The sequence below is a fragment of the Dermacentor variabilis genome, chromosome 10 (assembly GCF_050947875.1).
Source record: "Dermacentor variabilis isolate Ectoservices chromosome 10, ASM5094787v1, whole genome shotgun sequence".
In the NCBI taxonomy this organism is placed as follows: domain Eukaryota; kingdom Metazoa; phylum Arthropoda; class Arachnida; order Ixodida; family Ixodidae; genus Dermacentor; species Dermacentor variabilis.
Window position 1 is genome coordinate 108,341,169 of NC_134577.1, and position 16,944 is coordinate 108,358,112.

Here is a 16,944-nt window from a genome sequence, read left to right on the forward strand (position 1 = left end):
CACAACATCCATTCTTTCTTCTAACCTCGTAACTCCTGCCTTCATATTCTCAAGCGGTCGCTGTATGGATTGTAGTTGTGCGACTATGGTAACCATGGCAGCCTTGATCGATTCTTCTTCTGGTTCATGCGCTTTTCTATCTTTCTCTCGAGTCCGGGTTCAAATTCTTCCCGACGTTCCTTTCTTATGCTAGCAGTTCTAGTTTTCGTTGGTTCGCTCCCGTTGTCGTCAATTTTCTCTAGTCTTACGTATGGGTTTAGAGCTATCGTTGCTTTGTTCAATGTTTGTTTTCTCGCTCCATATTGTGTTTACTGTATCAGCACTCTGTTTTCGTTTTTCAGCTTGCTGTTTGTGAAATTCTTTCGCTGTTCTATTATTATCCTCACTCAATGCTAGTATTTATTGCTGCGTCGCTGCCACTACTTGTAGCTGTGGCCGCTCTTGCTCTAATTTGTGATCAGATACAGCCTTCATCTCAGCGCGTTTCCTGGTAAGCGGGCTTACCGAGCGCACCGTTGGTGTTGCCGTGGTGCCTCCGGAATTTCGGGTTTCCTTGACCTTGGACCTGGCTCTGCTCGACCTCACTCTGGACATCGACGTGGCTTTGCTACGAAACCTGAATCTACTACAACCTTCTTTGAAAGTTTCAAAGGGGGTTCTGGCTAATTCCTAATGATGCTAGGGCCTTGCGGCTTATATTGAGTCGTGTGTTTTTTCTTCAAACTTTTTTGCTTATTTATTTTGCGGCGATGTTTCCTTATTAGGAAAGGGATCTTGAATCTCGCCCTGCATTCTCGATCTGCTGTAAAGTAATCCATGCATCATAGCTGGCCTTCCATTCATGGTTTTCCAGAGAGTCCGCCAACCCTCATCTTCGGCAAAGCTTGTCATTGGGATGAGGACACAGGCCCGCTCGGTGTCCTAATCTTCCATGTTTGTAGCAGATGTTCAGTTCTTTCCTGCATAGCGCACACCCCAACAAGGCCGCTCCATATCACACGTAGCCTGCGACGTCGTGATTGTACCCGTCAGAATATTACAGTCACGTTTATTGTGCTGTCCATTCGCTTGGCGACAATTGCTGCAGGATTTCTTGCAGTTATTACCTTTCTCACGATGTCTTGTGCACTGTCTTCCAGCCCTATTCGTCGGATTACTCCTTTGGATGTATTGTCCGAGGCCGCTTCGTAGGAGCTGGCTTCCTATTCCTGTGCATTCGTCCTGATGCAGAAAAGCTCTTGCATTTGTCGGCGTGTTCTTCTGTGGTTGTACTGATCAATATGGCGTCCTGTTGATAACTGATACATATCGTGTCTTGCTGTTGTGTCTCTTCGGGTAGGCTGGTCGCTTTGACTATATTTTGGACAATATGGGTGCTGATGTAGTCGGAGACTCGGAAACCTCATCTTGGTTTACTATTATCTTGTATTCCTCCTTGGGTAGATACAGCATTCTTCTCGCTTTTCTTATCTGTTGTATGCACCGCTCTATCTTTTTCTTGTTTTCCCCCGTCGACTGGGCTGGCACGTCTTGTCGCTCTGGCGTTGATTTGTTGGCTTTACGTCGTATAACCGGGCGCGAGTATATATGCTATCCTCGTAGTCTTCCTGCGTAACGTCTTGTTCCTCCATGGATACTTTCATCTTGGTGAAATTCCTGCCCACTAAGCGCGCGGGAAGGCATGTAGCCGCAGGGGCGGTGAAGCGGTTGATGGCTGCCCTGCAGCAGTAATGTGGTAAAAAACGATGTTTTCAGATGCATTTGTGTCAGGATTACCGTGGTGTCCTGGTGCATCGATCAGTGGCGCCTTTTCCGACGAATTTGATGATATACCGCCACTAATCACCCGAGAAACACGGTGCTGACGTGAGGTGCGTGCGCTCATGGATGAAATATTGAGTGGTTAAAGTGCACCAGCATATGTACCTCAACAGCACGGAGAAGGAATTGAGGCAGAAGTCAAGGAAGTTGACAACCAAGCGCCGGGTGACTTGAGCCAAAAAGCGCATATCTTCATTGGAATTCCGCATGTAAGATACACCCAATGGTTTTGATTTGATTGCATTTACTGTTACAATGACGGAAATAACGGAAAAAAATAAGGAAGAAGACGTGAACGTACGTGGCGCAAACTACCTACTCGTTTATTATTTTTAAGGAACACGATTATATGCAAGGTAACGTGGAGGGGGGGATGGGGTGCAATAGTTAAACGAAATTAGGGACGCACTTGCATAGCAAAAGAGACAGAAAAGTGCGTAATCACTCTGTACACCATGCTCATTGAAGCGGACATCGAGTTTGTCAGGGCGAACGGGTGCAAGTGAACGCTGTTTTTCCGGCCCACCGCATCACCACCTGTCGTCACCATAGTCACACCTTTTAATACGTTTTATTATTTCACCCCATACCCCATCACTTTGTATATAAGCGTGTTATTTATCAGTAATAAATGAATTGGTAGTTGGCGCCACTTCCGTGAACATTTCGTTCCTTATGTTCGTCCATTAGTTCCGTCAGTCTAACACTAAGCACCATAATTTTGTGAACGTCCACAAACTAGCCCCGTTCATCACTATGCACCCCGCGTAATCGTTTTAAGAAAGAAAAACACAGAAGTTTCAAAACCACGTCATAGTTGATAATGAGTGTTTGAACAATGCGAAGCGCGTAGCGTTCACCGCATGTGTTCCCCGGTTAAGATTACGGTGGCAGAAGCTGCAGTTCCCGGGAAGCAGCAGCTGCAGAACACGAAGCAGGCAGTGACTTCACTGTACTTTTACATGTAAAAGCACCTGCTTATCAACTGATTTCATTTGTGTTGCGATAGCGATATGATATTGGCACGCGGAACAGCAACGTCAGTGTTCACAACGGCGTCGTGTTCAGGCTAGGCACGACGCAGCACTTGCTGGCTAAAACACGCCACACAAGCTCGGACGCCATTGAGGCTCCACCTTTTAGTAGAGTGCATTTATTTGTCTTGCACTCGATCATTACATGCAACGCACTGCTCAATCCTTGAATGCTGCATCACGTAGATCTGTCAGATCAGGTGATATTGCAGCTTTAGTGGCCAATCACCTTCGCAGCATGAAATGTAGCCCCATCTTTTACAAACACTTGATTTTTTCTAGGTACTGTTCTCTGCCAGAAAATATTCTGACGATTCATCATTTGAGAACCTTCGAACGCATTTTACTTAAATGTTTCGCTATAGTTATCAAATATCTCAGCTCATGCCAGCGTTCCCTTTTTGGTGAGTCGTCATAAGTTTTGATTTTCATTTCTTTCCATTCAGCTTATCTTTTCACACAACGACACACTTTGCACTATTTTTCCTGTCGTAGCGTGTAATCAGTTTGAAAAAGCCAGTTTTGTAAAACTCGGTGCCCTGCGATGCAACGAATTGTCGAACAGCCTGTTCCGCCTCAGCATTGCTTTCGTATGGACGTCCTTTGAGTGTCGCTTTCAATGCAAGGAACAAGTATCAGTTCTTACTGGATAACAACGAACACTTGATTTGTACTCTAATAACCTCGGGCATGCCGGTCTGCTGCTTCTCTCTTTACTTCGGCGCTTTGGGCATGCGTCATTCCTCCTCCACAGACGCTCCTTCCGTCGATGAACCAGCAAGGGGTGGGAATTCCAATACCGATTGTTCGTTTCACCTGGTGTAGCATTTTCTCTTTAAAAAATGACCAATCTTATTTCGACATGTCCCTCGTATTTTTATATAGTATTCTACTTTGTGACATCTTATATTTTCTTGTACGCGCACTTCTCTTGAGAATACGGCATGCCTTATCGAAAAAAAAGAACAACAGACGCAGAGTAAAGGTGCAAGAGGCGCTCCAGATGTGGCAGCCAAGAGCGCTTGAAAAAGGAACACCCCGAGGCGTGCATCCAGAGTCGTACACGTGTTTAGCAGATCCAAGTCTAGTTGTTGAAATGTTGTCTCAGGCGCAAAATATCTATACTTCTATAATTACCATGATTCATTTATCAATCTCAGATTTATTTCTAATACCAATAATTTGTGCCTGAAAAAATAGATACGAGCATTTTAGTTTTCCTTTGCAAAATTGCACACCATTTTCTTTCTTTTCTTCTGAAATTAGTGGCCACATTTAATTGCCGCAAGGCTGCTTCCTTTTTAGAATACATAGATTTGTAGACATCCACACGCATTTAAAAACTTTAAAGCTACTAATTCCGTTTATTGTACCAACTATTCTTCCCCCCCCCCCCCCATTGTACCTTTTCCCAACCATTTTCTGGCTTCCAACGGTCTCATAGGCGACTAGTATACCCTGTAAGTTTTTCCCATTTCATCCTCTCTTTGAACAATAACCTGAAGTACGTTCCTTTTTTCTTACTTTCTCGCATGTCGCGTTTACAAACTTTCTTGAAATATTCTCGCGCCATTTCATTCCGTCAAGCAGTACTTACATTTTTTGGTTATGAAAAAGCAACCCAATGTATCAACCAATTGTTTTTGTTAACAGCAATTGGAATAATACTACCTGGTTGTCGGTTATGTTAAAGAAAACTTCAACTTTCCACTTATCCCTCTTGCAGCCTAATTTGGAGAGAATTGTCTATATAAAGCATTGCTTGCTAAATGAGTGAATGCGACACATCTGATATCTCTTGAACAATTATTTATTCCACGCACCTGAAATTTTAACCTTTCTTTAGGGCGGGGGGGGGAGGAGAGGTTCCATATCCTTTGGAAACAAAATATATGTAAGGGATATTACTACATGCCGTTGTACATGCAGCACTTGTAGTCCGGATAAAGGTATTGTAATAGGTTCGAATCAGGTTCCAGAACATCTGGCTCCATAAGTAAATCCGGATCAAAACCCTTGTAAGGGATAGGCGCTCCATTTCTCAGTGTCATGGTAGGTCCATTACCATTGGAATCACGTTCGTCATTAGGCAACAGCAAAGACTGGCGGATGAAAGGCATAAACGCTGGAGGGTAATTCATATCTTTTTCGTATAATGAGTGCTTACCTGAAAAGAATGGTAAGCAATTAGAAAAATATGTACCGACTAGAGTAAATGTAATATTGCTTGTTGTCTTCCGGAATTACCTGATTGAAGGTACTGTAAGATGGTACACAAACTAGGAAACTACACATGTTTCTTCTATAGTACGAGTGAGATTATCAGCTGCCTAAAACTTTTTATTACTTCCACTTTCTATTGTTCTTAATATAGAAGAGATAGTAAGACATCGCTGCACAAGTCGCGGTATATGCCATTTATAAGGACTTGATTTTATATTCACACACAGATACCTCAGTTTCTTTCTGCATTCTCTGAATTGATACTTTAAATCATTAACCAAGAAGAGTAATGAATGCGCTGCTGATAAAATCTGCCGAATCAACGATGTGTAGGCTAAGCAAGAAAATGGTGACAGTCATTTCAGCATACGCCAAAGAGGATGAAGGCAAATGCCTGCACGCTCAAGAGGCATTCACTAAATTATTTTTTAATTCAAAGTTTTCCAGTTCGCTTACAGAAAACCAGAAGGGTCAGGACTAAAGGCGCTAGCATGCACCTGACTGAGGCGCTGACCCCTTTACAATCTGCGCCCCAGCGAAGCGATCAGGAGAGCGTAAGAATGAGGAGAAAAGAAAAGAAGAAGAGGGGGGATTTGAACAAGGAATTCAAGAGGCAAGATTGAGAAAAACTTATGCACTACAATCTAAGAAATACAAGCTCGCGATGCGCAACCAAAAATAGCATGAACAACAAAGTTTGGGCAAACAATAAAAAAACGTCACGATTTGCAGCAGTACACATTCTGTAACAAACACAGGAATCAGGAAACAAAAGCAGACATAGAACTTTGCTATATCTTACATGTAAAAACGCTACAGTATTCATTTGGTTCAAACTGACATGAATAAGCATTTAAAACTTGCTTCGTAAAAACACAGGGTTCACACGAAAATCACACGTCACAGCAACATGCTATATTCGTTTAAATGTATTTCTTTTATGCAACTTTATTGAAGGCGATTGCTGGATTAGGTCTAACATTTCCTTGTTTTCATTTAGGCGCTTTGGAATTTTATACCTGAAGCTTTGCATACCATAATAAGTACTAATCTTAGGTAGCTTATTGTTAATCACACGAAAGTTGAGGTCTGTGGTCGTTTCAAGAAAGATAGATTGAAAATTTGCCCAGTTTTCTTTATTTTCGTCAACATATAAAGTGAGAGTTTCACTGTATAAAGAAGGTTTGGTGAACTAATTTGTACATCGTTCTATATATAGATGTGGTATCACTGATGTGGACGTGTTCAAGAGCACGAACAGGTCTCTTTTGTAACTAGTTTATTTAAATTTGTCGTCGTTGTAGAGCGCCACATCAGTAAGCAGTATTAATTCTTAAATGATTCTTATTGGAATGCGTTATTTCTTATTACTTGTATTTTGCGACAGGAGGTTGAAGGTTCGAGTGATTTATCTACCGTTACTTCAATTACGTTTCCCTTAAATCATGTCACCCTGATTAACACCAAGGGGGTGGGTTGGACTCCTACCAGAAGTCGAGGGTTCGAGTGGCCTAACTATGTCTTAACACGATTGCTGCGTGAGTGTGGCTTGCTTACTCATAGAAGACAACTAACGACGGTGACCCGAACACCATCAGAATTGTTGCGTGAGCATTTTGAAATAGGTAAGACACGTTGCCGATGAGGTCCCTTTGACCCCTTCGATATAGGGGTATTTCATAAGGGGTGGGTACCGTTGATAATGCAAACAGAAACACAGGTATACAGAAACATTTGTACAAGAAAGCGACAGTTTCCCAAGTACATAAAGACAGAAAGAATACGCGTGAACAAAGCAGGTTATTGATCAGCAAACAAAGACACATTTTCGAAAACCATGTCGGGCAAGTGATTTCAGCGACGTGGTGGGGAAAGGTGTTCCTATCTGATGCAGTGCGGGAAAAAAAGAAGAGGAAAGAGTAGTTGTGTGGGAGTGTGGGCGTAAGATTTGTAATGGGTGCCCAGTTCTTAGCGATATGCGTGAGGGTGGTGTGATGTATCGGTCGTGAATTAAGGAACTGTAAAAGAACTTATGAAGGACGCAAAGGCTGGCAGTAGCACGGTGACGTGCAAGGGGCTGTAGATCAGATTTTGCTCTTAAGGATGATACGCTTACGTCATATGAGTAGGATGAGTGGATGCATCTGACGACGCGGTTTTGAAAGGACTCACGGGCGTTAACAAAATATACTTGATATGGATTCCAGATGGGTGATGTGTATTCAACTTTCGGTCTGATAAGAGATTTGAAAGCTAGGAGTTTTACGTTCTGCGGGCCGTCACGTAAATCTCGTCTCATGAAACCAAAAGTTCTGTTAGCTGATGAAAGTATGTTGGAAACATGCGTTCCCCAACTGAGACCACGAGAAAGTGTGACGCCCAAGTACTTAAATGATTCTATTGATTCTAAGGGAACGTTTGCTATTGTATAAGAGGACAGGAAAGGGTTACGGAAGTGGGTAAAAGATATACGTTTACACTTGTTGGGATTACGAGTCATCAGCCAATGTTCACTCCAAGACTGCACGTTGTTAAGACTTTGTTGTAACTTGTTCTCGTCAGTAGTATTAGAAACTGGATGGTAAATCACACAGTCATCGGCGAAACTTCGGATCTTACAAGATACGTGTTGGGGTAAATCATTATTATAAATTAAAAAGAGAAGAGGACCGAGAACTGAACCCTGAGGGACACCAGAAGTTACAGGGAGAATAGTGGATGATTTGTCATTTACAGAAACGAATTGGTAGCGATCAATAAGGAATGCTTCAACCATTTGAGTCGTTACTGTGTAAGTTGAAAGAAGAAAGTTTTAGTAGTAATTGGCGGTGAGAAACTTTGTAAAATGCCTTCTCATAGCCCAGAAAAATAGTGTCAGTTTATTCCTTAGAGTCAAGGTTTACATGCAAGTCAGAAACCAAGCTAGTTGCGTTTCGGTAGAGAAACCCTTACGGAACCCGTGCTCTGCCGAATGAAAAAATTAATTCGCGTCCAAATGATTCATGATCAGGGATTAGAAGACGTGTTCCATGACTTTGCACAGAAAGCTACTTAGAGAGATAGGTCGATACATTAGCGGTGGGCTCTTATTTCCAGACTTGTAGATGGGAACGACCTTGCCCAACTTCAAGTCGTGAGGCATCGAACCTATAGAAAGTGACTGCGAGAATATAATACACAAAAATGATGACGAAATATATATTGTATTATTTATCATATTAGAGTTTATACCATCTATACCTGCTGAGGATGAAAGTTTAGGGTTTTCAGTTATGCGCAAAACACCATCAGGATAAAACACCACGTTCGGCATTGTAGAAGCTATGTTGCAGGGGACATTATACAATAGAACGTTTTAAAATTAGAAAATAGTCAAGAAACTGCGTAGTTAAATTAGAGTGCGCACTCAGTTTCAGGCATGTTTTCCCCCATATCATTAACAAGACTTGTAGTGTGTATGTTGCTTGGGTTGTTAACTTTCCAAAATTTGTTGGGGTTGTCTGTTAACCTTTTAGGTAAACCATTAATGAAAAAAAACCTTTGGTATTGCAGACAGCACGTAAGTATTCTCTCTCAGCGGCCTAATATTTATCCCATGAAGTTGGACTTGGTTTCTGCTTGCCACTACGAAAAAGTCTTTTTTCCTATTTTCCAATCTCTTTAAATTCTTATTGAACCAGGGGTTCTGATGGTTCGCACGAAATATTAGTTTCGGAATATACTTGTTTGCTAGTTCATTCATTTTATTTTTAAACAGTTCCCAGTTGGTCTTGAACAGGTCGTTCATTGAATGAGGCTTCAAAGACTCGAAAAAAAGGGCACAATTCTTCATTTATAGCTTCGTAGTTTGTTTTTTCATACAGGTTGATAGCTTTGCTGAAAAGAACACGCGGTGCTTGGGCAAAGTGAAATGGGGCATGAATTACACTGAGGTCGCTGATAGGACGAAGGTAGGAAACCGATGATAATGTCTCTGGATGGTCAGTATGTACAAGGTCCGAAATGTTTGCGCAGTCGCGCGTTACGCATGTCGTCTCTGAGATAAGCTGTGTTAAGTTGAAATTCAAACATATGTCGACCAAGTCCTTCGCCTCTGTATTCTTTATTGTGGAAGTAAGGTTATTCCAATCAATAATTGGGAAGTTAAGTCACCGAACAGAAGTATATGAGCATTAGGATGGCGTGCTGTAATCTGGCATAACATACTGTTAAGTCCTGGTCAGAAGTTTGGATTTCTGGTAGGTTGCCTGTAGCACACACCTAGAAGGACCTATCGAGAGGAAGAGCGAATAGGAAGCCATTTTATTTCTAAGTTGGAAGAAATAATTGGTGTACCGGATAATTATTCAATACAAGCAATAAGAACGCCACCGCCGCGGGTCCCTTGACGGTTACAGCGATAAACATCGATGTTTCGCGAGTCTTAGACTATTTCATCGTCCCTAATTTCACTTGTGAGACACGTTTCCGTTAGAACTAGCAACGTGTTGTTAGTTGACGTCACGAGAATTGATATTGCGTCACGTTTGGGAATGAAACTGCGGGCATTAATGCAAACAGCAGATAAGGAAAGGTTTTTCTTAGGGCCGGAACGGTGGTTATAAATTGCACGTATTCTGTGCAATGATTGCTACTGAATATTTCAAACCAATTTCGTCAAATCGTCATATTCATAGCGCTGGGAACCCATAGGAGCGTTTTGAAACGCATGGAAAAAGGCATAGATTGACGTTTAGCGTAAGCGATAAGATGTTTGCGGGCGTTCCGAACTGCGGGTGAAAAATCTTCGCTCATGCTATAATTTGTGCCTTTCAGTTTGCGGCCGTTAGACAGGACCCCTTCTTTCGTTATATATGCCGCGAATTTGATAATAACGGGGCGGTGCCGGTTAGGTGAATAGAGACCAAGGCGACGAGCACGTTCGATATCTTTGGACTAAAGGTTTACATTCATGATATCCGCAATTTCATCAATGATGACTTTTTCTGATTGCACGAAGGTTTCTTTTGGGTTAGTATCAGGAAGGCGATAGAATATTAGATTATTTCTTCGGGACCGGCTGTCGGCACCGTCTACACGATTTTCGAGGCCGGATGCCACGCTGGCAGTTTGAGCAGTGCACATTTGACAGCTTCTAATTTATTTTGAAGTGATATCATGGCCTGGTAATGATGTTAAAGTACGATCATTTGTTTCTTCAAATCCATTACAATCTTATCGGTGTTTCAAATCTTACTTTTTAAGCCTTGAACTTCACTGATTAGTGTATTCTGAATGGCTGAAATCGTCTGCAATTCTTTCAACACATCGTTCGTTGTCGGGTCCCTGGTTAGTTTCAACGTCGCCAGAGAGTATTAGTAAGCGGCGAATCCCTCCCACACATTCACCAATAACAGCAAGGCAGCAATGTGGGCTCGGAAGCTGCACCAGACAGTAGTCGCTACACCTCTTAGCAAAAAGGCTGTGCCTTGTACCGACCTCATAGCGAAAAGCAGTGGATTAGACGACAGTGTCGTGGTGCAGCCACCGAGCCCACAGAGCGGCCCAAGCGGTAGGCTGTCTTTTATAGTCGACGAGCTGGAGAGTGTTGATGTCGATGCAGGAGCCCACGATGAATCGAGCATGCATTGCTGTGCTGGAAGTACATAGGTATCCGGAAAGGCGCAGTCATGTGCGACGCCCCGCTGATCCGAAACCCGGTGCCAAAAGGGCGCATGCTCCGAGGGAGTCCTAGAACAAGCAGCTGCCAGAGCGGGCTGCAGCACGTGCGAAAGGGCAGCGGCTATCATCTGCATGGCGAAAACCAGTTGTTTAGACGACAGTGACGTGGCGCAGCCACCGAGCCAATGCTTATGCAATGCTTCGTTTTGATACGTTATTTTCCTGGTGGAATTCTGCCGTGATTGTGACTGTGTTCCTATCGTCTCTTGCCAAAATGAACTTTTTGTAAACACACGACAGAGCTTTTCCTCGCTTACCGCAATCGTTAGCTACGGCCGCGACTGCGTGTGACGCCGTAACGAAAAGAAATTGCATTGACAGCGCGTTAACTAGCACCGGCGAAAGAAAAAGAAGCATATAGCTCGGGCACTCACAACGTGTCACGTTCGCCAGCCTCCTCAACCAAAAAAGAAGGTCACGCTGATGATAATGTGGCCGATTGCTGCACTCCATGTTCATGGCATGCCACCGAGAGAAGCACACGCATGCTGTGGCCGGTAGCGCCTCGACCTCGGCTGCTTCCATTAGTATTCTTGTTCGAACCGAGGGTTTAAACATGTCTAAAACACCTGACACTGCGATTTCAACGCTTGATACACCCGCAAAACCTGCTTTGGTTTCACCCACCTCAAATACTTCGCTTACAACGCTGCGTCCGATTTGTAGGTCTTCTCCAAAAGACACGGGGAGTTTGAGGTTTTATAATTATTATTAGAGAAGAAGTTTTGAGGTTTCAATCTGCCGAATTATCTGCCTTTGCATCTGAATGAGCCCCTGGCTACCGAAGATGGCGGCGATAACATTGATCCCGCAGTCAAACCGCTACCCACGTCGTCATCAGAAAACAGCTCCAACCTTGGTGTTGACAATACCATTGGAATCACGCCACGCCTGGGTTGACTCGACGCAGAGATGGAGGTACCACGAGACGTAAAGTGTGCCCGCGTGTCTGCCTCCGGCTTGGAGGGCGCCCCAGATTGCGCCGCTGATTTAAAGCTACCAAAGATGCCTTGATCTTCTTCGTGAGGGTCCAACTGCACTTTGTGGCTTGTATAGTACATGTATCCTCAACTTGTTCTCGCGGGGCCGAATTTAACGACACGACCAGATCAATTCAATGACACTTCAATGGCACTTTTATATCTAAATATGGCTGACATTCTGAATATTATTTCCTTAAGCTCACGGGGGTTCCCAGTTCCTATGAAACACGTCGAAATTATCAGTATGACCCGCGCTAAAAGTTGTGACATTCTGTAGTTTCAAGAAAAACGTTTTTCACCATTGGGCATGTTATTGCATTCAAAACGCGCTTTCAACCTAGACTCTTTTCTGTCTTTGTGGACGTCACGCTCAAGTGCAGTCGGTAATATGATTTCAACAGATCTCTCTAGCAAGATAATCTTTTTTTTTATGATAGCACAAGGCGGATATAAGCATTTGGGTGTGTACAATCATTCAGATTACAAATTTTCTGCATCTATGTACCCGCGCAGGCATTTAGGTGCAATTTTTTGATGACCCCAACTTTTATTTTCTTTATGACCGCCACGTGGCTCTCGCTGAAGATTTTATTTGTGTTTTAGACACGCGAACAGCTGTGCAAGAACCAGGCGTCGCCTCGTGCAGCACTTCTCGTTGTCGCATGCTTATAGACTGGCGGCGCGGCCCCTCGTCAAGCAGGCTAGCCCGTGCTGATCTGCCAAATAATTTAGTTCAATATGTCTCACAATCTCATGCGATAACTTTACATTAATCTGCTGTTTATATTTCCGATGACGGACCAGTTATACTTGAAATTTCATTCCCTTTATCCTCATCAGTAAAACCTTGGCGCCTTGACATCCGCGCTTTTTATGACGCACACTAGCGTTCTTTCTTGTCCAGAGTCTGGCGCACCTATCTTTTTAGATCTGACGCAGAGTCATGGGATGCCCTCAAGGCAAGCAATCATCAGGAAATAAGCGTATTTCTCATGAAATATTAGTCAGTAGGTCACTAATATATACAAGGAAAACCACGGGCCCAAGTAGTGTTCCTTGCGGTACGCCAGAATCTACCGAGTAAAGAGCAGAATTGTAACCATTGTGAAGCTCATTGTGGACAAAGCTCCCTTGGGCAAGCCGCAAGGTCATTTCACGTTTCCTTTTTCGGTTGATGACGTCTAATTTTTGTCATGTACCATTCCGACCAGACGAGAGTCCGTCAGCCGCTTGACTTCAAATGAACAAGCGTCCGGTGGGGAAGTGGAAACGTCGTATACTCTTTCTTTCTTTTTTGGGCTGTGCCTTCTAATTATCTTCATGTACCATACAGACCAGATGGGGATTTTGTCAGACCCTTGATTTCAAGTGACATTTACCATATATAAATTGTTGTCGGTTAGTTATAAAGCTATGTATCCCATCAAATGCAGGGGGGTTGTTATTAAGGGTGCGTGTTTTTGAAACAATCGGTAGGGGGTAGTTTATCGAAACCACCTCGAAGTCAAGAAACAATGATAGTGTTAGTGTCAAGGCTAGAACTGATATCGTGAATAAAGAGTACAAATTAGGTGTCTCACGAGACACCTTCATGGATACCATCCTGGTTAGGTTGAAAAAAAATTGCTGAAAGGAGTAAATGTATTATTTCAGAATCAAGAACGGGTTCCATAAGTGTGGAAAGAACACTTGTTAGGGATATTGCACGGTAATCTTTAGGTGATGATGTATTACCTTTGCAGAACTGTAATTATCTTGCCCGATTTCCAATTCACTGCGACCACGCTAGAGGAGAGGCACAGCTGATCACTTGGCAGCGGTTACGAGCTTCGTTTACTTCATCTGAGCCGTTTTCTACATTTTGCTCCAGTTATTTTCTGCTCCGCATCACGGCGCACCCGATCCTCCTTAGTTGGACACGTGTCGGCCAAATTACCGACACCGTGCACCACCAGGGGGCGTGGATGGCAGCCGCGTTTCTAATTCTGCGCCAGTATTTCAACTAAAAAGGCATCGTGTCAAGCCTCAACGTCTTTACTTGGCAGCAGTGATGAGCTTCGTTCACTTCGTATGAGCCGTTTTCTGGATTTCGCTGCAGATCCTTCCTACATGGCGTGCACGGTGCATCCGATCGTGGTTAATTATACACGTGTAGGAAAATTACCGAGACTGTTCAGCACCAGGGGCGTACACGGCTACCGCGTTTCTGACTCTATGCCAGTATTTCCAATAAACAAGAATCGTGCCAATTGCCTCAACGCCATCACTTGGCAGCAGTGACGAAATTCGTTTGTTTCACATGAGCTGTTTTCTTCATTTTGCTCCAGATATTTTCTGCGCGACGTGCACTGTGCACCCGATCCAGGGTAGTTGGACACGTCTTTGCCACATTACCGACACGCTTCAGCTCCAGGGGTCTGGACTAAGGCCGCGTATCGGATTCTGCGCCAGTATTTCCACTATAAAAGAATCGTGTCAAGCCTTAACGTCTTCACTTGGCAGCAGTGGCAATTTCGTTGACATCGTCGGAGTCGTTTTCTACAATTTGCGGCAAATAATTCCTTCGTGTCGTGCATGGCGAACACGATACTGGTTAACTGGAGACGCGTCGGCCAATTTACTGAAACCAAGGAGCACGCGGGGGCGAACTCGGTGGCCAAGTTTCTGATTCTGCGCCAGTATTTTTACTATATATGCATTGTTTCAAGCCTCAAGGCCTTCACTTGGCAGCAGTGACGAGCGTCGTTCACTTCGTCAGAGCCGCTTTCTACATTTCGCTACAGATCATTCCTGCACGGCGTGCACGGCGCGCATGATCCTCGTTAGTTAGACAGGTGTCGGCAAAATTACCGACACCGCGAAACTCAAGGGGGCGTGGCCGGCGGCCGCGTTTTTGATTATGCGGCAATATTTCTACTAAAAAGCATCGTGTGAAACCTCACCCTATACATGGCTTGCACGTGACGTCACATCCGCTCGCGCCGCAGCGCAACGCCATGCTGGAGCCCCGCGCGCTCGGCATTTGTTGTTTTCGCTTGTGGTTCCTGTGGTGACCGGTCGTGTGCACTGTTCAGCTGCTGTCTCACTGCGTCGGATGTCAACACTCCACGCGAGAAATGCCGCCCGTTTACAGTAAACCTGCGTTTAACGAGGCATATTACGCCGGACTGATCGGTTCGGCGCGTGAGCGATACCAAGAAAAAGTAAAACTGTGCGACGATGTGGACCCCTACACTTTGCGGCCGGGTGCTGATACGACGATGGACGTCAGCGCTTTCCCCGAGGTCTCACACGGAGATATTGTCAACTACCTGGTTTTCTCTTCAAATTTCACGACTCTGGAGGAAATGAAGGCTTATAAATCGCTTGAATCCCACAACTATTTCACAAGCGGTTGGGTGAAAACTCTGTCGGCGAAGCGGCTGCAAGGCTAAAAAGTGCTCCTACTAGGAGAGGTAAGTTGACGCCTGTTTAGTCCTGCATTTTGTGTACAACACTCGGAGGCATTCCCTGGCTAATCCATGGTGAACTGACACTGTCCCTTTACAGTCGCTCAGAAGCAGAGTTTCGCGTGCTGATGTGTAAATATCATCAAAGAAGGCAGCTGTTAGCGCGAGTGTTTTATGGCTAGGAATTGCAATATGTGTTTGCCACGCTTTTTTTTATATGTCTGCATTCGTGTATGCTTCGATATCAATAAGTTTTCCTTTATTGGCTTTGCAGGGAAGAACGCAGTGTGTGTGTGCTTGCCATGCATTTTTTGGACGCCTACATTGTTTGCATGATGTATGTTTTCATCTACAGTGTTGAATTTTTTCTTTATTGGCTTTGCTGATAAGAATGCAGTGTTTGTGTGCTTGCCATGCAGTTTTGGATATCTATGCATTGTGTGCATGATGTATGTTTTGATGTCAACAGTTTAATCTTCTTTTGATTGGCCTTGCAGGTGAACCACTCGTAACGACTGGGCGAACGTCCGCTGAAAGTATGGATTCTTTGCAAAGACGGTGGTGCCGTGCTGACTGCGCACTGCACCTGTATGGCTGGTGTGGGAGAAGCCTGCTCACATGTCGGTGCCTGTTTGTTTGCTGTCGACACAGGTGTAAGGATGAGGAATTCTGTTAGCTGCACTCAAAAAGACAACATTTGGCTCCCTACCTATGTGGAAAAGGCTCAATTCAAAAGATTGAAAGAAATCAATTTTGCATCTGCCAAAGGGAAAAAACGACAGCTTGCTGATAGGATTGAGGGCACTCCTACAAACAAGAAAGCGACAGTACCCAGAATTGATGTGCCACCAGTTTCACTAGCAGAGATGGAAGACCTGCACAGTATATGCAAGAGAACTGGTGTTGTTCCAGCATTTTTTTTCCATGTCTCACCATTCTGCTGCCTTCAAGGAACCAGTGCCCAAACAGCAAGTACACCTTCGAGATTTGTACACAGATGATGTTTTGCCAGATGGACTCGACACTCTCATTGACAAGGCCAACAAATTTATGAGCACACTTCACGTCACTGATGAAGCAGTGAAGTTCATTGAATCAAAAACAAAAAACCAGAGCAATTCACCAGACTGGCACCTTTACCGAGCGGGTAGGGTGACAGCCTCTGTTATGAAAACAGTCTGCCGAACAGCCATAGATAATCCTAGCCTATCATTACTGAAATCAATATGTTACCTAGAAAAATCTATACTAAAGACTCCTGCCATGGCATGGGGTTTAGAACATGAACGAGATGCGCTGAAGACATATGAAGATCATCAGAAGAAGAAGCACAAAGATTTCAAGTGCTTCAGGTCTGGACTTCCCTTAAGTGAATCATATCCATTTGCCGGAGCAACACCAGACGCTCTGATTTCATGCTCGTGCTATGGGAGAGGTGTAGCCGAAGTGAAATGCCCCTATTTGCTGCGTGATGGCTCCTCATTCATCGAGGCTAGGTCGTGTTTGATGGACATTAATGGAGTTCTGCAGCTTCCTAAGCAGCATGAGTATTTTTACCAAGTGCAAGCCCAGATGACAATATGTAAGGTTAGCTATAGTGATTTCATTGTTTGGGCTCCAGACCTTTTTCATGTGCACAGAATTAGAAGAGACAAAGAGTTCTGCGACCTGGTGTTTGCAAATGCAAAGGAATTTTTCATCAGAGCAATTCTT

General features: G+C 44.0%; 1 pseudogene; it reads left to right on the plus strand.

Annotated features, from left to right (window-relative positions):
* The first annotated feature begins 14,898 nt into the window (after positions 1 to 14,898).
* Positions 14,899 to 16,877, plus strand: LOC142559368 (uncharacterized; annotated as a pseudogene).
* The last annotated feature ends 67 nt before the right edge of the window (positions 16,878 to 16,944 follow it).